The sequence below is a fragment of the Ambystoma mexicanum genome, chromosome 11 (genome assembly GCF_040938575.1).
Source record: "Ambystoma mexicanum isolate Mex_15411 chromosome 11, UKY_AmexF1_1, whole genome shotgun sequence".
Classification (NCBI taxonomy): domain Eukaryota; kingdom Metazoa; phylum Chordata; class Amphibia; order Caudata; family Ambystomatidae; genus Ambystoma; species Ambystoma mexicanum.
This window is the reverse complement of record NC_090934.1, coordinates 676,558,968-676,582,991: the sequence shown is the minus strand read 5'-3', so window position 1 is coordinate 676,582,991 and position 24,024 is coordinate 676,558,968. Positions and strand designations below refer to the sequence as shown.

The window sequence follows — 24,024 nt, the reverse complement described above, 5'->3', positions numbered from 1 at the left end:
TCGGGAGATAAAGCATCATCGACGCCATCGTCGAAAACTCCTTCGAAACAGAGGTCGGCGCCATCGACGCCGTTGTCGAAGGATCCATCGGCGCATCAGTCGATCGAGTCGACGCCGACGTCGACGCCGATATCGACGCCGGTGAAGGAAAGAACCACGGCTACTCCACAGCCAACGGTTAGACAAAAGACCTCCGACTCGACGCCGAGAACGTCGACGTCGTTCTCGAGCAGGACTCCGATCTTTTCGAGTTCTTCGAGGCCTAGTACACATTTCTCGACGCTTTTCACGGCGCCTTCGAGTACTTTCACGTCGGTGTCGACGACATCGACGTTTTCAAGGCCTGTGATGATGGCTCCTTCTGCATTGGAAATGGGGTTTATACCATTCCAAAAACCAATGTATCCCCCTTTAACCTCGATTTTTGAGGAAAGGGAGGATTCAGACCAAGATATTGATTTACAGAGGACCACATCACCAGAGCCAGAGACTTTCGCCTCTGAGGAAGGAAGATTAAAAAATCTTCAGGATGCACTTCAGGAAGCTAGTGGCTTGGACACTTCTCCTGAAGCAGAATTTATCAAACCAGACCCAGGAGAACATGCGGAGACTCCATATAGAGCTCTGATGTCTAGAATCATAGAATTTATGGGTTGGTCTGCACCTTCTCCTGCCTTTCAGCAGGATGACCTCACTGACATACTGGACAAGGGCCCACAGGAGGATCCTGTGGTTCCATTTCACTCTGCTCTACAGAGAAGGATTTTGACAAACTGGGAAACGCCAGAAATTATCCCGGCAGTAAATAAAAAACTGTCAACAAAATACAGGGTGGCTAGTTCTGACCCTGAATATTTGTCAAAACACCCTACTCCTGAGAGCTTGGTTGTACAGGCTGCAACCTCATCAGGCAGCACATCTGCATACCCCACTGCTCCGCAGGATAGGGATGACAAAAAGTATGATGCCATGGCTAAGAAGGTTTTTTCTGCCTGTAGCATGGCGTTAAAGTCTATTAACGCGACCTGTACGCTCGCTAGGTTCAGCCACACCCTTTGGGAGTGCGCTTCATCAGCGGCTGACTGCCTCCAAGAAGGAGAGGAAAGGGACGCATTTTTAAACATCATCAGGGATGGTAAAGATGCGATGTGCGAGACCCTACAAACTGGCCTAGATTCTGCTGACAGTATCAGCAGGGCCATGGCGGCAAGTACCACAATCCGCAGGCATGCGTGGTTGAGGAAGTCTGGTTTTGCCTCTGACGTGCAGACCAGGCTTTTGAATATGCCCTTTGACGGTTCTACCCTCTTTGGAAAGAAGGCGGATGACAGTTTGGAGAAACTGCAAACGTCCAAGGCAGCAGCCAAGTCATTGGGAGCTGCTATCCGTCAGAATACCTTTCGTCCTTCGGGATCATCGTGGAGAGGACGGTCCTTTCGTTACTATTCCTCATATGGAAGGGGCAGGGGACGACCGGCTCAAAGAGGCCAAGGAAGATTTACCCGTGGTGGACGGGGTAGGGGAAAGAAAGCCGCACCCGCAGGAGCAGGAGCCACTTTACCTTCGGCAACTGCATCAGCCGCTTCAAAACCACTCTGAGGTCTCCCCTCACAGAACACCAGTAGGGGGCAGGTTAACTCACCATCTGACGGAATGGCAGGCTATTACGTCAGATGCTTGGGCTCTGGAGACAGTGGCCCAAGGTTACTGCCTGCCCTTCCTACATATCCCTCAGAGTCATCCACCGGGGAACAACCCTTTGAAGCTTCCAGATCCGCTCCTCTTGCAGGAGGTTTTAGACCTGCTAGAGAAAGGTGCCATAGAACTGGTACCTGTAGCGGAAAGGAACAAGGGTTGGTACTCCCCCTACTTCATAATACCGAAGAAGGACGGAGGACTGAGACCCATCTTAGACTTACGGGAATTGAACAAATTCCTCCGAAAGGACAAGTTCAAGATGGTGACTCTCTCTCAGATCCTTCAGGCCCTCCAGCTTCAGGACTGGTTGGTATCTCTAGACCTCCAGGACGCTTATTTCCATGTGCCGATCCATCCCAGGCACAGGAGATACCTGAGGTTCGCAATTGGCAGCTCTCATTATCAATTTCGAGTTCTGCCATTTGGGCTAACCTCCGCCCCGAGGGTCTTTACCAAGCTAATGTCGGTTGTGGCTGCAAGTCTAAGGAGGGAAGGGATTCATGTCTACCCTTACCTAGACGATTGGTTGATCAGAGCTGTATCTTCGGAACAGGCTCAGAGACAACTGGATTATGTTTGCCACTTCCTTCACAAGCTGGGCTTCTCCCTCAATTTAAAGAAGTCACAGATGATACCATCACAGAGACTCCAATTCATTGGAGCAGTCCTGGACACTTCCCTGGGAAAAGCCTTGCCACCAGAGGTGAGGGCTCGAGATATTCTGCAGATGGTCATCAGATTTCAGAATGCCCAATATCTCCCAGCCTACGACTTTCTGAGGTTGCTAGGCCTCATGGCATCCTGCATATTCCTCGTGCCGGAGGCTCGCCTGAGAATGAGATCCCTCCAGTGGGCACTGAGAACTCAGTGGTCACAGTTCTCAGGAAGGATGACAGATCTCCTTCGGATCCCGGTCAAAGTAGCCCGAGACCTTCAGTGGTGGGCCTGTCGGGAGAACATCCTGAAAGGAGAAATGTTTTGGCAACCATGGCCGGAGATAACAGTAGTCACGGATGCCTCACTCACGGGGTGGGGAGCTCACGCCAACGACTTGACCATCAGCGGTCGTTGGTCTCCATCGGAGTCCAGACTACATATCAACCTGTTGGAGCTGAGAGCCATCAGACTAGCGCTGAAGGCTTTTCTGCCGTCTGTACGGGGAAGAAACGTCCTAATAATGACGGACAATACAGTGGCCATGCACTACCTCATCAAAAGAGGAGGCGTAGGCTCACTACCACTGTGCAGAGAGGCGATGCAGCTCTGGTTTTGGGCAATTCAGGAAGGAATCTCTCTATCGGCAATTCACCTAGCCGGAGAGAAGAACTTGACAGCGGACGCTCTGAGCAGGCAGAGCACAGTCTCTCACGAGTGGGAGATAGCTCAGGAAGTCCTTCAAGAGATCTTCGCCCTTTGGGGAACCCCTCAAGTGGATCTGTTCGCCACCAGTATCAACAGGAAGTGCGACAGATTTTGCTCAAGGGAATTTCCCCCGAGAGGAGCTCTAGGAGATGCGTTCGTAGTGGACTGGGAGTTCCCACTTCTGTACGCGTTCCCTCCGGTCCCTGTCATTCCTCAAATGATCAGGAGGTTGAGAAGGTTTCGGAAGACCATGATCCTAATTGCCCCGGATTGGGCCAGGAGAACGTGGTACCCGGACCTTCTAGACATGTCCATCTGCCCTCCAATTCGACTGCCATACAGAGAGGATCTTCTCTCGCAGAAGGAAGGTCAGGTTCTCCATCCAGCCATCAAGACCCTCAACCTTCACGCTTGGTGTCTGAAAGGTTGAGGTACAAGGATTGGGACCTTCCGGATGATGTTATGGAGGTGTTGCTTTCGGCCAGAAGGCCGGCAACTAAAACTCTATACCGCTGCCGTTGGAACAAATTTTGCAGCTGGTGCAGAGAAAAGAATATTGAACCCTTTTCTTGTGGTACACCTATGGTGTTGTCATTCTTACTTTACCTGGCTAATTCAGGCCTACAGGTTGGCACAATTAAGGGCTATCTCGCAGCGCTATCAATCTTTAAGCGCACTGCAGAGGAGCCTTCATACTTCAAAATTCCATTGGTAATACAATACCTAAAAGGATTAACTAATGTTTATCCCCCGAAACCTTTTCAAGTTCCCTTATGGGATTTAAACCTAATTTTAAACTTCCTAAAGGGTGCCCCTTTTGAACCACTACACTCTTGTTCATTGAAGCTTCTCACCCTCAAAACTGTTTTGCTAATAGCATTGACATCTGCTAGAAGGGTTAGCGAGTTGCAAGCCTTATCGTGTAAACCTCCACATACAATCTTTTACAAGGACAAAGTTGTTCTTCAGGTGAAGCCTAACTTCCTCCCGAAGGTAGTCTCGGAGTTTCACATCACTCAGAAGATTATATTACCTTCTTTCTACCCTCCTCCTCATCCGGGGAAGGAGGAAGAGAGACTGCACAGGCTGGACCCTAAGCGAGCCTTGAGCTTCTATATCAGCAGATTGGCTAAGATCAGACAAGCAGACCAACTCTTTGTAGGTTATGCAGGACATAAGTTGGGCCTTCCAATAACAAAACAAACCATCTCCAGATGGATTATTTTAGCCATTCTGGAGTGCTACAAATTGGCAGGAAAGGAGCCTCCTCAAAATCTAAGGGCTCATTCTACCAGGGGTATCGCAACATCCTCAGCCCTTCAAAGAGGGGTGCCAATTCGAGATATATGTGCGGCTGCCACATGGTCGTCCGCACATACATTTACCAAATTCTATAGCCTGGATTCCTCCTCTAGTCAAGAAACTAGATTCGGCAAGGCTGTGTTACACTCTGTCCATTCTGGAAGGGTAACATAACTTTTATTACTCCCGCCTCCAGTCACAATACCACTGCTATGGGAGTCTATCTAAGATAAGGAATACGTCGGAGGACACAATCCCTTCGAAGAACTAGTTACTCTTACCTTGTAACGTTCTTTCGATGGGATGTTCCTCCGACGTATTCCTTATCGACCCTCCCATCCATCCCCGCAGTATGACTTCCTGTGGGTTTGCAGCCTATGCTCCTTCAAGGTGATTAGTCTAATCCAAAAACATTACTGGGGACTACAAAACGGAACTGAGCAACGGACGCTGCGCGCGGCCTTTATAGGCAGGATGACGTCGACATCGGCACGGAGGCCGTCGAGGGTCATCGACTCGGCGATCATCGACGCGCAGCGCCCTCTGGCGAAAAAATTTTCCGAGGCCAGCAAAGCTGAAGGATTTATATCTAAGATAAGGAATACGTCGGAGGAACATCCCATCGAAAGAACGTTACAAGGTAAGAGTAACTAGTTCTTCTTGCAGATAATCACTGAAAATCACATGCTACCATATTTTCATTATACAAGGTTACATTTAGAAATTACCGTTTTGTGTTGTAAATATGTGTAAGCACTAATGTTGTATATGAAAAAAATATATTTTTGTAAGAATGTTGGTATTATTTATGAGACAATAAATAATTTGAACACAAAATATATGATAAAGATATGTATTGTAGATGCATGAGTAAGGTTGCCTTTTTTTTGTTAGCCTATTTTTAGGTATTTAAAACAAAATGGTAGAAGCCAGTGTCAAGCATGTTCATTAAACTGTATGCGACACAGAAAAAAAATTTCACTGTATATATTCCTTTTTCTTGAAAGAAGACTGGCTAATTCTGTGGACTGAGTGCCCAGAGACCTTATATGGGACATCGACCTGTGGGCCCTCCCAATCTAATGTCTCTGGAGCCTGGTGATCTTGTGCACTGGAGGCCAAGCAGTGGGGTGAGGCTCATTTAGGACTTCCCCATTTCATCAATGTTCGAGCAGTAATGGTCTATGAGAGTGTATAGGCCATGTGTGCAATATTGGAAGGGGCTTGTATGATTACAGGGCATCACCATGTATCTGCCTGGCCGTGAAGTGTGCGTTGATGTATGAGTGTGTTCAATTTCTGAGGTGTGAAGAAGGGTTTGTTGCTTGTATGCCTCCCATATTTGTGAACTGGTGCTTTAGCTTCTGTTGGTCTATGATCAATTTAGGGTTGATTTTGCATGTTTGTTTCAATGTCTATGTTGCACCGTCTTTGCACACATGGCCTTCTGAGCGTGCAGCATTAACCTGTTTGGAATTTGGCAGATGTATATCTCTGGCATCAGTGGATGATTAGCGCTGTGTCTGTTCAGAATTTAGCAAATACATCCCTGCCTTATTTGATCCTGCAAGTGTGTGCTTGCTGAGAGTTAAGTGAGAAAGAAGTGCATGGTAGTTCAGTCTAGGCTTGGTTGGCAACAATGCAAAAAAAACTATTTTGCACAGAGCACACCTAATGGTTCAATTATTATTGATGTTTTAAAGGATGGTTAATGGGGTGACGGGGAGAAAAACAAACTTGACACTAGGTTGTATCAATCTATGCGAAACCAACAGATGTCCATAAACTTATGGAACTATCCCGTCCCCTGCACACCCTTTCTATTGCATACACAATCAATATTTGGTTGATTTTATAGTAGTGGTTGAAGATAATAACTTGGAAAACCAAACCAGTGTTTAGTAAAAAATTCTGTATTCAAAACAAATTGTTTTTATAACTCTCATTTTTTGTCATTTCACTGCAGTGTAACAAAACATTCACTTCTGCATTTTAAGCATACTAGAACAAATGCATTTATCTTTAGCACTATTGGTCCTTGTAGGTAAACAAAATTCAATAACATGAAAACGTATTCTCTTGTGGGTAAACAAAAGTTAATAGCATGGAAACTTTTTCTCGACGCTTATCGGGGTTTAGATTGATCCCCTTCTTCAAGAGATGTTCACCCAATTTTGCTTATTCTTTCATTTGATTTTTTCTTCAGCAATCACCTATAACATATAATACTATAATTAGATTATAGATTCTGTATATATACTACTGTCATGTTACCATAATCATCCTTACTCTAATGATCATATGGATATTCACTTTTAAAAGACTAATGTTTATTAACAACGCATGTTCATTTTCTGCAAATGGTAATCCATTTCAAAAACCTAAAAAATAAGCTAACTGTTTAAAAGATAAGGAAATTGGCATGTCTCTTATAGCGAGAGACAAGATATTTTCTATTCATGCACAGTCTAATTCAAGAAAAAAGTGCAATTACCTTGGAGTCTATAGAGGCTTGCCTTGCCTATTATATGTAGATGTTGTAGTATAGTCCCAGAATGGGTGGGTTAGGGCTGTTATCACAGATGATCCCCAAATGCTCAGGAGCTGCCACTATAACATATTAACATTTTAAGTTCTGTTTGTACCCATTATGTTAGTAATTTGAGTGATAAACAATTAAATGTTAACACTTACCCACTGCCATATGGGTGTAATCAGCGACACATGACATAAACTGATTTTCCTAATCCATAAGAGTCCCTCCTAGGTGTGTACCTAATGGGGATTAGGAAAATCCGTTTATGTCGAATTCTAAAAGTTTTTTAGCTATGGTGCAGCAAGTGGACCTCAATAGGTCCCTCTTCACTCGCCTCTCCTGCTCGAATCTTGTGTAACATCAGGGGAAGCCGCTCTGCACCTCTCGATGCTGTTATTCCGTTGCCAAAATGGCCGTTGTTTGTAGTGTGACATTATCACGTCGCGGCGTGATGACGTCATAGTCTCGTAGCGTTTGCATGTGTCTTAATGAGGTCCGCGCGTAACGCCTGTGTTACATTGGAAATCTGTGTTGTATGTCCCTGTTTACTCATTGTGCCAACCATGCGGGAATAGGTGAAAAACTAAGTGTGTTTATATTACTGATTCGGACCCCACTCTGAATCGTGGTGCTCATCTAATTTCGAAAATCAGGTAGTCTAAGAAAATTGATAATAGCTTCTCAATGACTGTTTATCGATGTAGTAACATGCTCACATTCTCGACCAGATGTGACTATACATTCCAATATCTTTTATGTCACTTTCATTCTCATTAGTAGTGGTCAAAATAGAGGAGCAATATCCCAAAAAGTACACAGAACCTTGGTATAACTTATTACTTCATGATGTTAAGAAAGAGGAACAGTATAAAAATGTTATGTCAGAAAGAATAACAGTACCTCATGAGGAACAGTATCTGAAGTTTAGTCCAAGGTAAGGGGATGGACTTGGATTGGTAATTTCTTGCTGAAGATCTAATCCTCATACTTAATTGACATCCCATTTATGTCTAATTGGTTTGTTGCAATTGTGTCTTTTTTAATTTTTTACAGTTGTGTTTTTTTAAAGAAAGCATGACAGACTATACTCCTCATTCATTCCATTTGGTACTTCACTGTTCAGTTTGTCGATCCAAAAGATTTCCCTTTGATTCATCAGTTTTCCATGATTTTCTCCTCTTGGTGATGTCTTTACAATTTCGAGTATTATAACTTTCAGTTGTGCTATGCTGTGTTTTTCCATTGCAAAATGTCTAGCCACTGGTGAGTGTACGTTATTGGTCCTGATGTTGCTCTTGTGCTCATTCCAGCGTTCCTTCGCCTTTCTTTGGGTTTGTCCCACGTAATAGATCCCACAGGGGCAACTTAGACCGTAGATGACAGATTTAGTATTGCATGTTGCAAAGTCATGTAATGGAATTTTGTTTGCATTGTTTGGGGGTCTCACATAATTTCCCTTCATTATGTTATTGCAATTGCCATAACTAAGGCATGCAAAGGTGCCAGCTTTTTTCTTTGTCAGTCCGTTGACTGTCCATTCTGGTTCTTTCTGCTTTCACGAGTTGGTCCCTAAAATTCCGCCCTCTCTTGTAAGCAATTATGGGTGGTTCAGGAAATAATCTTTTTAGTTGAGGATCTAGTTCAATGATCCTCCAATTTTTCTTAATCATTCGTGTTATGTGGTGACTTTGGGCTGAATATCTTAATGCATACAGGAACGGAATTTCCTTTGATTTATTTTTAGCAATCAGTACATTTTTTCTTTCCAGCTTTTGTGTCTTTTCTTCTGCTTTCTTAATGATGGATTCTGGATAGCCTCTTTCTTTATGTTTTTTTGTCATCAAAGTCTTTTCCTCTTTCAGCGTTTCCGTGGATGAAATAATCCTTTTAAGTCGAAGAAATTGACTATACAGTAAATTATTTCTCAGGTGTTCTGGGTGGTGACTTTGAAAATGTAAAGTATTATTTACATCTGTAGGTTTGTGGTATATGTTTGTTGTAATTCCTTCTGGTTTAATCTCTATCTCCACGTCCAAGAAATGTAATTTGGGTGTTCCTACTTCCATTGTAAATTTTATTCTTGCATGGGCTGAATTGAAGTATTGTAGGAATTCATCCAGTTCTGTACGTTCTCCTCTCCATATTACAAAAACATCAATAAACCTTTTCCAAGTTATCAATTTGTCTGTCCATTTGGTGGGTATTAGGATCCAATTCATTTCTAGGTGGAACATGAATAAGTTGAAGAAGGGGATCAATCTAAACCCTGAAACTCGTCGAGAAAAAGTTTTCATGCTATTAACTTTTGTTTACCCACAAGAGAATACGTTTTCATGTTATTGAATTTTGTTTACCTACAAGGACAAATAGGGCTAAAGATAACTGCATTTGTTCTAGTATGCTTAAAATACAGAAGTGAATGTTTTGTTACACTGGAGTGAAATGACAAAAAATGAGTTATAAAAACAATTTGTTTTGAATACAGAATTTTTTACTAAACACTGGTTTGGTTTTCCAAGTTATTATCTTCAACGACTACTATAAAATCAACCAAATATTGATTGTGCATGCAATAGAAAGGGTGTGCAGGGGACGGGATAGTTCCATAAGTTTATGGACATCTGTTGGTTTTGCATTGGTTGGCAACAGTGAACCAGGTGAAAGTTGGTTCCGGTGCCGGGCTAGGTGAGAGCTGGATTTGGAGAGTGGTAGTTAGGTGGGTAAGTGTATGGATTTGGTAGCTGAACATTGTGTGGATAGAGGGTATGATAGGTGGGTAAGAGCTTGGCTGAGGTTTAATGTGGGAGACGAAATGCAGCTTGGCTTGAGGGGTAAGTGGAAGTGGGCAGGTGGAAGGGGGTGGAGTTGTGTGCTGAGAGTGAATGAGGGTGGAGGTGAGATATGTGGATGGTGCATGAGGGTAACCAGAGGGTGGCAAACAGATGTGGTTTTTGGGGTGTTTTGGGCAGTGGGCAGCTAGTTGGAGAAGGGAGTTGTGCTGTTGGGTGGGTGAAAGGTAGGGCTCAAACTGGGCTTGGTGGACATTCATCAGTAGAAATCTGAGAACATTTGGGAGAATGTTGGATGAAATTTGGCATTGAGATGTAGAGAAAGGAGCGGCTTGGTAGGGGCTAGAACTATGTCCCTCCATGTCTACTTTCTCCCCAGGTCACTTAACATAGACCTAACCACTACTACGCCTGCACGCCTGTGGGCATATCCTTCCTCTCCCCGCGGTTCAGGAGTTGTTCCTCTTTCCACCATTTTGAACCCACTTTTCATGAGCTCCTCGCAAGGTCAGTGTTTGGTGTGCAGGGTACGCCGCTTATCGCTTTGCTAATTTTTTAAATTGCTTTTAAGCTTTGTTTGCATTTAGATCTGTGAATGCACCGGCCTTTTACTATCCTAACACTCTGACCTTATATGTCCCACATCTAGGGAGACCTATTAACACTTGGCCCTAGAAGAAGGCTCTCATCCAGTTGAGCCGAAACGTCAGTGGTTGCCGCACCCCATCCAGGGTTTGCCCTGATTGTCTACCATATGAACTCCTAACCTGAAATCTAGATGTCGACCAGTCCTTTGGTCTCCCTTCCGCCAGGCATTGGTAGACCTTGCCCCCAGGTCTTCATCTTACCCTTAGTGGGATTTCACACAAAACTCTTGGGACTTTGTACTATTTTGCCAGCTATTAGGCATATCTCAAGGCTTAATTGACATTTGTTAAAGCCTTTTGTTGAGCACACTGTGCCATCAGTGTGTGTAAAAAGATGTCATGGATTGCACACCTCTCTAACTCATGTCTATTTAGTTTAGTTTAGTTTATTCATTAGTTTTGCGCACCAGACCCGAGGGAATGAGGGCGCAGGAGCAACAAGGTTATTGACAGCTTGGTTACAAGTTACAATGCATTACAATAATTACAATGGGACAATGGATGCAGAAGCAGTCACGGTAGGGCAAAAAGTTTACAAATTTACAAATAAACATATTTACATAGTATACAGCGGTGTGGTGGGTTGGAAAGTATTAGTGGTCATTGGGCCTGGTTACTGCCGGACTCGTATTACCATTCCGCCTCCGTGATTCCCGGAATTACCGGGGCATTACAACCCCGGTTTCCCGGGAATCACGGAGGAGGAATGGTGTTAATCCCCATTCCCATTGAGTCCTATGGTCAGGTCAGACCTGGCGGGAACATCACCCTCCGCCTGCAGGAGTCGGGATCAGGCTGTCTGGAAACAACGGTGGCGGCGGGTTTACCGCCACCGTTATTTCCAGACCGCCTAATTTGTAATGAGGCCCATTGTTCTTTATCCAATGGATATAGTTGCGTCTAAAGTGTGTGTAAGTTTGGGGTGTCCTTAGAGAGGGTGGTAGGGAGTTCCAGTGTTGGGCTGCTTTCACCTGGAAGCTGTTGCCACCCATTTTGGTGCGTTTGAACCTGGGAACTGTGAGCAGGTTTGCGTTGGAAGTTCTGGTAGGTCTATTAGAAGTGTATTTACTTATTCTATCGACTAAGTAGCTAAATATAGCTAAATAATTCAGAACTGTGGACACAATATAATTGCCTGTGTTGTGACCTTGTATTTGACGCATGAGTTTATGGGTGCCTATGTACTGCAGTGGATACATCCACGCATTACTTGTTCGTGAACTTGAAACTTTCTTGTTGTACTGTCTTTATGCATTCTGCTGAATGGGCCAGCAACTTCAAAATAACCACACATGGTTGACTGCATTTATTAAATTGTAGAGGCTCAATCTGATGTAGGATTTCTACTGTCTATTTTGCTCATATTGTTTCCATGTACTTTACTTACTTTACATCTACAGCTAAATAAAAAAAAAGGCTGATGTAACTAAAATTGGTGAATGCGTTTATTCACAGATTTTTCTCAGTGATACAAACATGTTTTTGATCAACTGTAAACTTCACAAAGGTTTTATTATTCTTGCATGAAATTATTGCATATACTTTTTGGAGGGTAGGACACCCTCCTTGTATGTAAGGTAGGGGAAAGACGGCTGGGAAAGAATAGTGTGACTGAAGCTTAACTGGTTGGTATATCAATTAGAGGGAGATAAGTAGCGGTTAGGTTGGTTAACAGTGTAGGTGCTTGGCAGTGGAACAGGTGTTAGCTTCATTAGGAGGTGTGGATTGAATGAGAGATGGGGACACGTGGACAAAGATGATGGGGTTAGTTAGAGAGGGGGTTGGGTGAGGTCTGGAAAAGATTGGTGAGAGGGCTTGGCCGCTGTCCACGGAGTTGATGTGTAGTTGGTCCATAACAGGGGCATGGGAGTGGGAATAAGGGCTTGGTGAGTTGCAAGAGATGGTTGGATTACATCTGCTGGCTGACTTGCAAATCTATTGGCCTCTGTTGGGCCCAATCCGGGATTTCCTCTACTACCAAGAGTGTTATGCGCTCTACAAGATGGCTGCACCTGATGCGACTGATGTTCTGATACCCTTTGTGCCTTGTCAGCACCATGTGCCCGCCTCCGCTGTTGCAGATTGGCTGGAGCTTGGCTTATCCCTCTAGAGGCCCGTGAACCGCCAGGCAAAGCCGGCCCCCCACAAGGGCCACCTATAAGGGTATCTCATTACCCTGTCTGGGTCTGTCCGGGTCTGGATGGCCACTGTTGCTGCTCCGCTACTTCTCCTGCTACTTCCTAGATCACGCTGGCTCTGGCCTTCCTGTGTTGCAGCTGCAGCTTTAACTGACATCTTCAGGTAAGAGGTGCCGCAGCTCCTCTTTTTCACCCTCTTCGTCCATCACCCTGCTCCTGAGCCATACCTTCCTGGGCCCTCTGACTGGTGGCACCCCTACCAACACGGAGCTCTTTGCCCTTTCTGCATAACCCTGATGTCCCTGTAATTGTGTATGAGCTTCACTTCTGCGCCCTTCGTATTATCTCTGACCGGACATCTTCAGCCTGTGCTGTGCCCTGCCTTCACCTACCCTTGGCCTCCGATTTTACTCTGCATCCATGCTGTGTTCTTCTTACCTACCTGAAAACACTGGTGACTCTGCATCTTCGCTGTTTATGGCATCCTGCTTTGTTTTGCCTTTTGCCTACCTGCTTCTACTGTTTGACCTTTGCAACCATGTCCTGTGTGGCTTTGTGTTTTTTCATTTTTAACCTATGTGCAACCATGGGATGGCCTTTCGCAGCTTGTGCTGCATCTTAACTTTTTTACCTGTATTCATACCTGCATTTCTGGTGTAGCTCCTCCTTCCATGAGGTAAAGCTTTTCCAAGCTGCAGTCACTCATACCTGCCTGTCACAATTGCATCTCTGTTCCTCCTTAATGCAGTTTACCTACTTGTTCCTGCATTTTCTAACTTGTTGTTTTACTTACCTCCTACCCTCTCCCTCTCCTGCACTCCCCTTCACCCATCTCCCCCTTTTATGTTCAGCACGTTCACGTTCCAAATCTTCTCACAACCTATTCAAAATGCTATTGTTTTGTCTCTTCCCCTCTCCGCCCCTCCTGCACTCCCCCATCCCTTCTCTACTGCTCCCATGCTATAACACGTGCATGTTCCGATTGGTTGAAGACCACCTAAGAACATTTTTGTTTTTGTTTTATCCCCTCTCGTCACCCCTCCCCACTTCTTGATGGGCCTTGAAACACATCTTGCTGTATAGTGCGCATTACAAATAACCAATAAATAAATAGATAAATGGTGTCAGATTAGGGGGGGGGGGGTTCTGCAAGGTGAGTGGGTGCAAGATGGCCTCTACTACTGGGGGAAGTAAGGCAGGGGTTGGGCAAAAGATATGTGGATGGTGTGGGTGAGACATTATGGCATGCATCTGATTAGGGTGGGTTTGGTGGAGGTTCAATATGTGTTGGGTTAGAGTATGTGTTGGGTCAGGAGGTCAGCTGGTGCATGTCATTGGAGGTGGAGGATATAGGGATAGGAGCTAAGGTTTGAGGTGAGTGAGATGAAGCTACAAAATGTTTGTGCTACCTGACCAGCACCTAAACACTCACACAACCACTTACCCACAACAACAAATCCCCAGGCTCACTAGCCTCCCACAACTCCACCCACCATTGTTGCAATGTTAGACAGAATAAAATGAAAACTTCAAGATAATTTCTTTCCTGGGTGCTGCTAGGTCAGGTCACTGTGAGAAGCCCGTTCTGATGTTTGGTGCATCTGCCCATGTTTCCCCTGCCTCTGGATGGAATCAGGCCATGGCTGTTGCAATCCTCTTGTAGATCTCTAACCCAACTGGACCTAAAGACCCATGCTGCTGCAGGCCACGTCTGGACAGACTTACTATCCATCCATGTGGTGACTCTCTTTGCACCGTGCAACTAATCAAAGGAAATGGGGCTGATTTTGGAGAGCTTGTGGTGAAAACAGGACATCCAGGGCAGTGATCGGTACATAGACCAGATGGAAGTAAGCCCTAGAGTGTTGGAGGTAGACAACATGTGGGGACAGTAAGCACACATGATTAGGTGAAGAACAAGGCCCAAACTGGCAGAAGCACCAGAAGGTGGGGTGTCAAAGACCTGGTCTAGCAAGCAACAGCTTGTGCATTTCAAGTAATGCGGACAAACTAAGGAGCAGATAGTAAAGACTCAATCAGTACAGGGTAGAGAGTTAAGCATCCCTTGGAGGGAGGTATAATGTAGGAGCACACACCCTGAGGGACACAGATGCAACGAGGAGTGGGGTGATTTAGTCAAGCTACAAAGGAGTAAATGGATCAAAGTTATTATTCTATGGTCTACCATCGGTTAAAGAAAGGTAAACTGGCAGCAATAGCATAAGCCTAAGATCCTCCATACTATACCAACAATACGCAGCTTGGTGGGCCACAATTTGCAAAAGCAAATTGCATCTCGGTTATCCATCTTCTAATGGTATCCAAGTGATACATTCAGTAATAGCTTTGGTGGAATAAATAGTTTGTGTAACATTATTTATTCCTAAACGCTCCCTGACCACCATACAGTATGCCATGACTGGAGTTGTATTAGTAAATTGATACAGCCCTGGAATTTCTGGGAAGTGCATTGTGGCATCATAAAATACATGTTGTTAAAAAGTGTATCTTTTCACCAATATTATCACAGATCCATGTTATTGCTCATACGAATGGAGACTCTTCTATCAAAATGTGGCATGTGAAGGGAAGTAGTCTTAAATGATGATCTATCACCTGCTTCCAACTTTGTGCAGGCCAAGATCTGACACCTGAACCCCTGAGACTGTTGGCAGAGTCTGTAACTTCTCCATTTGTGATGCGCTTAGGAGTCCCTGGGGCTGCCCTTTCCCCCACCTGAGGTCCCCAGCTGGTGGGTGAGCCTGCATATTCTCATACGTCCCGTCCCCTTTCCTCCATTCTTGTGGGCGTCCCCCAACATGGGGACGGTACTGTAAACTTTGGCAGCGAAAAATTGAGCTTCTCCTTTAAATTTTGTATAGCGACCGGGAGCGTGGCCCTCTGGCGCCTCACCCCAGTCCTTTTTCTGCATTGACGGTGTCAGACCTGGCAGCCAGTGCTGAGACTTTTTTACCTTTCCACTTGCTCCCTGTTTTGCTTTATCAATCTTATTTAGCTTCCCTTGTGCATGTCGGCTGCAGGAGGATTCATGGGATGTGCCTCATGCAACTGCTAGTTCCCGGCCTCAGACCCCCATGCACTCTGTCTTGAGTGTTTGGGGCCCAACCAGCGCTCTTGGTCACAGGGCATAGACAAGTCGGTTGTTGTGGTGGAGGGAAATCTTCCACGCTTCTCCTCCACCCCCACCTTAAGGACCTAGTTTCCAGGACCTCTCGTCAAGGCAAAGTAGGCCCTCTGTTCAGCATGCCTCCACAGCGTGGCGACTCCTTCAGTGGGGTTCCCACCAATGGGGGTTCCTTTGGTTCTGACAGGCCCGAGGCCTATAAGGCTACCGGCTCCCAAGCCGAGGGGCTCTTCTGGGCGCTCCAGGGGCAGACCTGAGGTCATCCAGGCTACCAGCTCCCAAGCTGAGGGGCTTGGGGGCCCTACCAGACTGTCTTTGGAAGGGCGATCCAAGTTCGTCCTCTTCAACCCCAGGGGGTATGGGATCATCGAGTGCCACCTCCAAGAGTCCGTCCTCCACTTTTTCCAGCACGGCTACCGGCACAAGTGCCGAGGGCATCCTTCCTACCGGAGATCGATCCAAAATTTTGAGTAGAAGCATTACGACTACCGGCCAGCCGGCCGAGGGCCCAGCATCTATCAGAGGGATTTCTGAGGGTGGCGCTTATGCTTCGGGTGCAGGAACTGAGCTGTAGCCTCCTGTGTCTGATGCCTCTTGTGGCTCAGGGCCTTCGCACCCTCCCGCCCAGGGCGTGGTGCAAAGCTTCAGAATGGCGTAGAGGCACTCATCCATCTTGGATCCAACTCTGGGCCCTCCCCGTGCTTTCGTCCATTGAATGGGTTTTGCTTTTTAATCCCACTCCACTTCCCTCTGGAAGCGGCAGTGGATTATAAGGTACAGGCATCTGGTCTCCACAGGGATACATCTACCCATCGCAGCCTTACAGCTACACACCTCAGGCACCACTGCCAGGTTCAGACGCCCTGCGCCTTGGAGAGCCAAGCCCGTAGGGACCCAACGGCTCGCAAGGACCGCTTCTTTGAGTGCTTCCTCTTCCTCATGCTTTCCCCTCAGATGAAGGGGCTCCTGAAGGATATGGTAAAGGAGGTCATCCCGCAGGTGGCGCCTCCCTCCTCTGGGTACTCTTCCTGTTCCCCCGGTGCTGCCAATTCCAGTGCCGGTCCTTCCCCCTGGTCCCAGACCTACCGATTGCTCAGACCCCTCCACCACCTCCTGTTCCAACAATGCCTACCCCTGAACAGCCGTTGGACCTGTCTTCGGTGCCGAACTTAGAGGGGACCCCTTTGGCACCTGTGTCCCAGGGCCTGGATTCTCCTCGATCTGTGAAAAAGAGGGAGAGTGACAATGGGGACAATGATGCCCAGGACGATAAACCCTCGGCATTCATTCAGAACATTCATGACCACCATCAGGGCCTGGCAGAGTTCTTGAGGGGGGTCCCTCTGCCAGGAGTGCTAGTAGAGGTCTTGGGTAAGTGCACCAAAGTCTGGGAGAAGCCCTGGGCCAATGCCCAGAGGAACAACAGGTTGGACAGCAGGTTTAGGGTAACAGACAGGAAGCCAGTACTCCTGTCCTCCCACCTGCAGCCTCATTCTTCAGTGGTGGCTGCAGCCTCCTTGTATTCTAAACCATCATCTTTGTCGTCTTCCTACACAAGAGCCACCTCCAGTTGTCTTTCCAAGGTGGATAAAGTCCTCGATTCTTTGGGAAAACGCTGTTATTCGATCTCAGGACTGCATCTGCGGCAAGCCAACACAGACGCCCTCTTGGCTGCGGCTAACCAGGTGTGGCAGGAGCTTGGGGAATTTCTGCCCAACCTCCCTTCGGACTAGCAAGCCTCCTTCAAGGCCAGTCTGGCAGATGCCCGGGCCATTGCGCAGGACCTCATGAAGTTTTTGGTCTTCCACATTGACACAGCCAGCAAAGGGCTGTGCGTTGGTGTCAAGATGAGAAGGACGGTGTGGATGCACGCCACTATGTTTTCCTCTAATGTGCATGAGCGGATCCGGGATCGTCCCTTCGAGGGAGAGGGCCTTTTTCATTTGTCGACCGATGACGAGTTGACAAAGAAGAAAACCTCAACTCAAACCGCCAAGTCCTTGGCCATACTGACAAAACCTGGACAGAAACCCTTCCCTCAGTCACAGGGCAGGACGATTTCAAGCCCTTTGCTTTCTCTGGCTTAAAGGGCTACCGGGGCTGTGGTACACAGAGGACTGATACGTTGCCCAGGGACAACAGGAGGAAGCAGCAAAGGACGTCTGCCCCCGCCTCTGATGCCAAGATGCAGTGACGTTAAGGTCGAGGGACACAGCTTGCCTGTGGGGGGCCGTTTGGCTCTGTTCCAGGACACCTGGAAGCATTTTTTCAGCAACCCATGGATCCTATCCGTACTATCCACAGGCTTCAGTCTTCCTCTTCCGTTGCCTCTACCCTCGTCTCCTCTCCGTCAGATCAGGTCCTCGGTTCTTTTACAGGAGGTCCTTTTGCTCTTGGAGATGCAGGTGATAGAACCATTTCCTCTTGTAGATAGGGACTCCGGGTAATATTTCAGGATTTTGATGGTAACCAAGAACAACCATGCTGGCCTGAGGGTTGTCCTGGACCTGCCATTTCTAAATCTGTCTTTTACCACCGGAACGCTTGAAGATGATTACTCCTGCCCACATAGCTGAGTCTCTGTGTGCCGGGCACTGGATGTGTTCCCTGGACCTCAAGGATGCGTACCTGCATGTACCCATCTTCCAACTGCATCAGAAGTTCCTGAGGATCGCGATTATGTCATGCCACTTTCAGTACGGGAGGCTGCCCTTTGGCCTGAACTCGGCCCGTTGCGTCTTCACAAAGTTGATGAACGGAGTGGCGGGCTGAAGAGAGGGTCCCTGGAATGCCCCTCTGTACTCCCATAAGCGTGACAGCCCAAGAAACCAGAAATGCAAGATGCCAGTCACTGTTTGGCCAAGCCCCAAGGGGGCCAGTGACATCCACATATGCAAACAGATATTCTCTCAGACAATCATTCAAACCTTATCTAGCTGACGTCTTCCTGGATACAGGTGCTGCAACCTTGATTATGCATACAGGTGCCTCACTGGACTTGATCGACTGATGCCAAATATCTAGCTGTGCTGATGTCATTAGAGACACCAGGACATAGGGCCTCATTACGACCCAGGCGCTAATGGGTTAACGGCGCCGCAAAAGGCTGCGGCGCCGTTAACCTATTAGTGCCTAATTACGAGGTCCCTTTGCGGGACCCGACCTTAACGGCTGGTTTTACCAGCCGTTAAAGTAGGGTGCCACAAAGGGACCTTGGTGCTAAGTACGGTGCCGCAATTTGCGGCACCGTACTTAGCGCCTTCCCCATTCCCATTGAGCCCTATGGGGCAAAAATGGGAATGGGGAAGGGCCCATGGTGAATGGGGAATTACCGCCCGCCAACCTTGGAATGGGGCGGTAATTCCGCCATTCACCATGGCGGACCCCGGCATGGACCATGGTGCTAATAGCACCATGGTTTAGCGCCGGGTTCGTAATGAGGCCCATAGTAACGTTAACCATGAAGCAAACTCGCATCCTTGCACGAAGTTACACAGACACACACGAAGAACATGCTTACACAGTTCTGTAAATAGAGTACAGATGCATATAAATACTGTCAAAAGCCTTTATTATGTTCTCTCATTAGGCAAATGCAGAAATGCAAGAAAAGCAGAGCAAGCTTGCAGCTGTTTATTGAAACTAACCATATGGAACTACAGGATCGTTTAAGGAACCTGGGAGGACCAAGAACCACTAACCTATAAGGAAAATAATACAATATAGACATATAGAAATCATAGCATAACTATAGTAGAATTACATGAAGCCACAGGCCTCAGAATATTGGACGAAGGAAAACAGATTTTGCAGCACACTGTCCAGGGCTGGTGCTCGCAGCCAAGGTTCGAGATAGGCAGAACATTCCTAAACTCCTGACACAAGGAGCCACCTGCAAAATAGCTGATTAAAACCTCACTAATTGCAGAGCAGAAAGCTCATTGTTGCAGTTTTCACCCACATGGTGTGGCTGAGCTGAACAATGGCCATTAACCCACGGCGGGAAGAAGAGCAGTTCCCAGCGAAGCAGACACGTAGAGATACATGTTTTGTTTTACAACGTTGCAACCTGCAGGCTCTCACTAAGGCAAAGTGGTTATGGCGGTAGCAACAATGGGGACACATAGTCTTTCTCATCACTTTGAGAAGGTACAGAGTGCTGTGAACAGAGCTGGGTCCCAATGCCTGGGGATACCCGCTCCAGCCAATCAGAGTATACAATTCCAGGGGTGAATGGCAAAGGGCAAGGGCCAATGGTAATCTTGCGACCCTGCAACGATGTAATAGATAGTTTGTGGGGAAAGCTCAGGAAAAGCCACCTGACATGAGAGGGCCAATCAGCTAACATCTATTGGTGCCGTCCATAGGTAATACCACCCCAACCACCCAGTTGTGCATGCTTTTAGGTTTTTGGGGAAGAGCCCCGACTTGTGATGTCAGATCTCAACAAAAGTCCCTGACACAGGCTCAGGAGGTGTGGTTGCTGGAGATCTTGCCATTTCCTGTATGATCCCTGTCTTTTATGGTAAATAAAGGACACTTCTAACTTGCCCTTGGCTGAGTCTTCGGTCTGTATGCTGGGGGAGGGTTTGATGGGCCCTGGGTGCTCTGAACTGTGAATGTGTAGTGTGAACCCCAGTCCTCACTGGTCTACCTAAACAACAGGGCCTTCCCATCTTGCAGGGCCATCATCTGTACCCTTATTTGGACAACTGGCTGGGGAGGGTTGGGTCAGCCGAAGCAGTGGTGCACTCCTGCCAGAGATTGGCAGATATCCTTTATCAGCTGGGGTTCTCCCTTAACCAGAGGAAGTCAATTGTGCCCATCTCAGGAACTGGTCTTCCTAGGGGTGCGTTGGAACTTTCTGGCCAACATGACCATCTCAGCATTGTGGTTCCAACACATTCTGGGCCTTATGGCCTCCTGCTTTTTCACTGTACAGCACGCTTACCTGAAGGAGACGGGGTCTCAGTCGGACAGGCCCCAATACCACCACTCCTATTGCCCGATCTTTGCTGGTGGCTGATGGATGGCAGTGTTTCGGTTGGAGCCCCATTCACCCGACCGCAGCCTACCCTGGTGGTGATGATGGACTCCTCCCTTTCGGGCTGGGGAGCTACTCTGCTACTCTGGAGGGCTATGCGATTCATGGAGCAATGTCCAGGACGGAAACCCTCCTGCATTTTTGCCCATCAGGGACAGGTCGGTTCTGGTCAGGACAGACAATTCTACTACAATATTTTACTCGAACAAGCCGGATGCCACCCGTTCCCCTCCCCCCCTCTGCATGGAGGCAGTATTGATATGGGAATGGGCCCTGACAAAGGAGATTTGGATTTCAGCAGTCCTCCCGGGGGAAAGCAGTGCAGAAGCGGACCAGCTGACCCGCTTGGGGTTCAACACCTATGAGTGGGAGTTGCACACCGACTCCTTGTTGCCCCTGTTCCAGCGATGGGGGTTAGCAGTCCTGGATTTGTTCACGTCCCCTCTGAATTCCAAGTGCCCCCAGTTTGCTTCATAGGCAAGATGGGGTTGGGAGTCTCTGTGAAATGCCTTCCAGATATGTTGGCAATGCCACAGGTGTTCTGCATTCCCACCCAACCCTCTGCTCCAATTGGACCCTCCACAAGTTTCTGGGCTTCGTGGGATGCAGCCTCTTCCTGATTGCCCCCCACTGGCCTTCGAGACCCTGGTTTTCGGATCTGCTGCAGTTGTGCTCCCAGGGTCCTGTCCATCTTCCTATCTCCAGCAGGAGATACCTGGTGCAGCGGTGCAGGGGGGTGGAGCATCCGGACCCAGTCAAGCTGGCACTGGTGGCCTGGTTCCTGACCAGCTGAGGTTTCAGCATGCTCAGTTTTTGGATAACAACTAGGACATCATTCAACAGGCCACAAGGCCCTCAACTCGGTCCCAGTATAAGAGTAAATGGACTATGTTCTGCCATTGGGCTCCTGACAAGGGTCTGGACCCTGTCACCTTTGCTCTGGATGACGTTCTGGCTTTTTCAGCGCACCTGGCACATTCTGGAAGTCAGGTGGGTACTTGCTGCACTTATTTGGCAGCCATTGGAGCTTACAAGAATTCCTCTGATCATGTTTTTTCTGTGGTCATTCGGTGGTTAAGGCCCACCTTAAGGGGTTGTCTAGGCTTTTTCTTCCAGTGCATAGGCCGCCCATGGTCTGGGACCTCAGTGCTGTTCTGGCAGATTTGAAGCGCAGGCCTTTAGAGCCGATGGCCTGTGTGGACACTAAAGACGGTTGTACTTGTGGTTCTCACATCTGCATGCAGGGTTAGTGAGCTGCAGGCATTGTCCTTGTGCAAGCCCTTCACACGTTTCACAGCAAGGTCATCCTACGCACTCACCCAAACTTCTTGCTCAAGGTGGTCTCTCCATTTCATCTGAATCGGGAGATCTGCCTGCCCGTATTCTTCCCGAACTCGCAGTCGGAGGCAGAGTGGGCCCTGCATTCCTTGGACCTCAAAAGGGTCCTCAAGTGTTCTCTCTCGGATGAAATCCTTAAGGACGTCCAAGGCATTTTTCGTGACATTTGGGGGCTCCTCCCCCAGCTCTCAGGCTGCCAATGCTTCCATCACCCATTGGATGGTCCAGGCCATTTCAGAGGCGTACAAGGCCATGGGCAGGCCTGTTCCTGAGAGAATTCCCATGCGGTCAGAGCCAATGCCACGGCTCTTGCGTTTCAGAGACATGCTTCTTGGGATATCATCCGCACTCGGTCGACGTTTCGTAAGCACTACTCAGTGGACACCAGCTCCAGGTGCGATGCTGAGTTTGGTCAGGCAGTTATGAAGAACCTTTTTGTTTCATCCTAGATATGAGGCAGGTTATCACAGCTCCACCCTATGTTCTTGTTTGGGGGAATCACTCACAAGGATGGAGAAAAGGGGACGGGACGTATGAGTAATTAGACGTACTCACCGTAGTGACTAGAGTACTCATAGTCCTTAGTCCCCTTTCTTCCATAGGTCCCACCTGCCTTCCCCCGCTAGTATGCCAATGGCTAATATGTAATAGGCATAGCCAGGTATCTAAGCATCCAATGTGTTCAAAGAGGGCAGTTAGGTGAGGCGCTGGAGGACAGTGCTTCGGTGGGGCGTTACCACACACAAGGCCGTGCCCCTGCACGCTATACTAAATTGAAAGGGGAAGCTCAATTTTTCGCTGCCAAAGGTTCCGGTATCGTCCCCATTTTGGGGGATGCCCACATGGATGGAGAAAGGGGGAATAGTGACTAGGAGTACTCTAGTCACTATTGAACATCTTCACATAGGTCTCTGTTTTCTTTCTCATTGTTGTGATGAATTCGGCCCAGGCATGTTCCACAATGGAGGCATGAACAGGGCCAAGCAAGAAATCCCTGCTTTGCATGGCACATGCCTATATTCAAATCCAGTTATTATAGATGGGGGCTTGCAGCACATTCTCCAATACCCAAGAGCACCCCTTGCATGACAAAGAACATTTGTACAGGTGGCACTCATTTTGCAGTGCTTTAAATGGAGGGGTCCCACCCGTCCCTCAGTTCCAGGACTTCACAGTGTTACCAGTATTTAGTACTGGGACTTTTTCAAGCTGTACTCCAGTAACTAGTGAAGAGAACATGAAAATGTTTCACCAAGCTGTTACCGGTCCATGTGGGGATTTACCGTTATTATCGGCACCTGCAATGCCAGTGTTGGTAATGAAGCCATTTCTGCCAGTAGGGCCGCTGCCTTACCTTCAGCTTTCAGCTGGAGGTAAAATAAATAAGGTGCCCCACCGGCCAAACCATAGTCGGCCAGTCCGGTAAAGTTCCGGTATCCATGAATACCAGCACTTTTATACCGGACCGGCCGACTCAGTATGAGGCCCAATGTACTTAGAGATTGGACTTGAGTCTTTAAACTGTTATTATTTACTAATATAGTAATTCCATCAAAATATGTACTTTTCCAGAGCAGTTTTCATCCTGTGAAACCCAATGCTGAATGTATTCCTATTTTAGAATCAAGGCCAGCCAAAGACAAACAAATGGAGCATGGGTGTGAAAGTCGGATTGCAATGCGTTTAAAATGACACTTCCAGCTGAGGAGCACCATGGGATGCACTGTTTTTGCAGTTGTTTGCTTTTCTACCCTCTCACATTTTTGCCATCACTCATTCCTGCGTAATGCAGCTCTGTGGTTCATGTTGGTTACCTCCTGCTTGTAAGCACTGTAGCGTTAGCTGGTATTGTTACCCAATGTAATGTAAAACAATGTATCGACCTCCTGAAGAATAAAAGGTTGAGTCGGCTCCTGGGATTAGAACAGGAGGCACGCGAGAGGTGATTGCTTAACTCATCAGCTATCCAATCGTTAGTAACTTAGTGTAAGTAGCCTTGCATGTCTTTCAGGGTAAAAGTCACAA

General features: G+C 47.3%; 1 protein-coding gene across 4 annotated transcripts in view; it reads left to right on the top strand.

Annotated features, from left to right (window-relative positions):
- Nucleotides 1-24,024, top strand: part of MPPED2 (metallophosphoesterase domain containing 2) — a 1,149,018-nt gene that overhangs the window by 961,451 nt on the left and 163,543 nt on the right. The gene's annotated exons all lie outside the window — the stretch shown is intronic.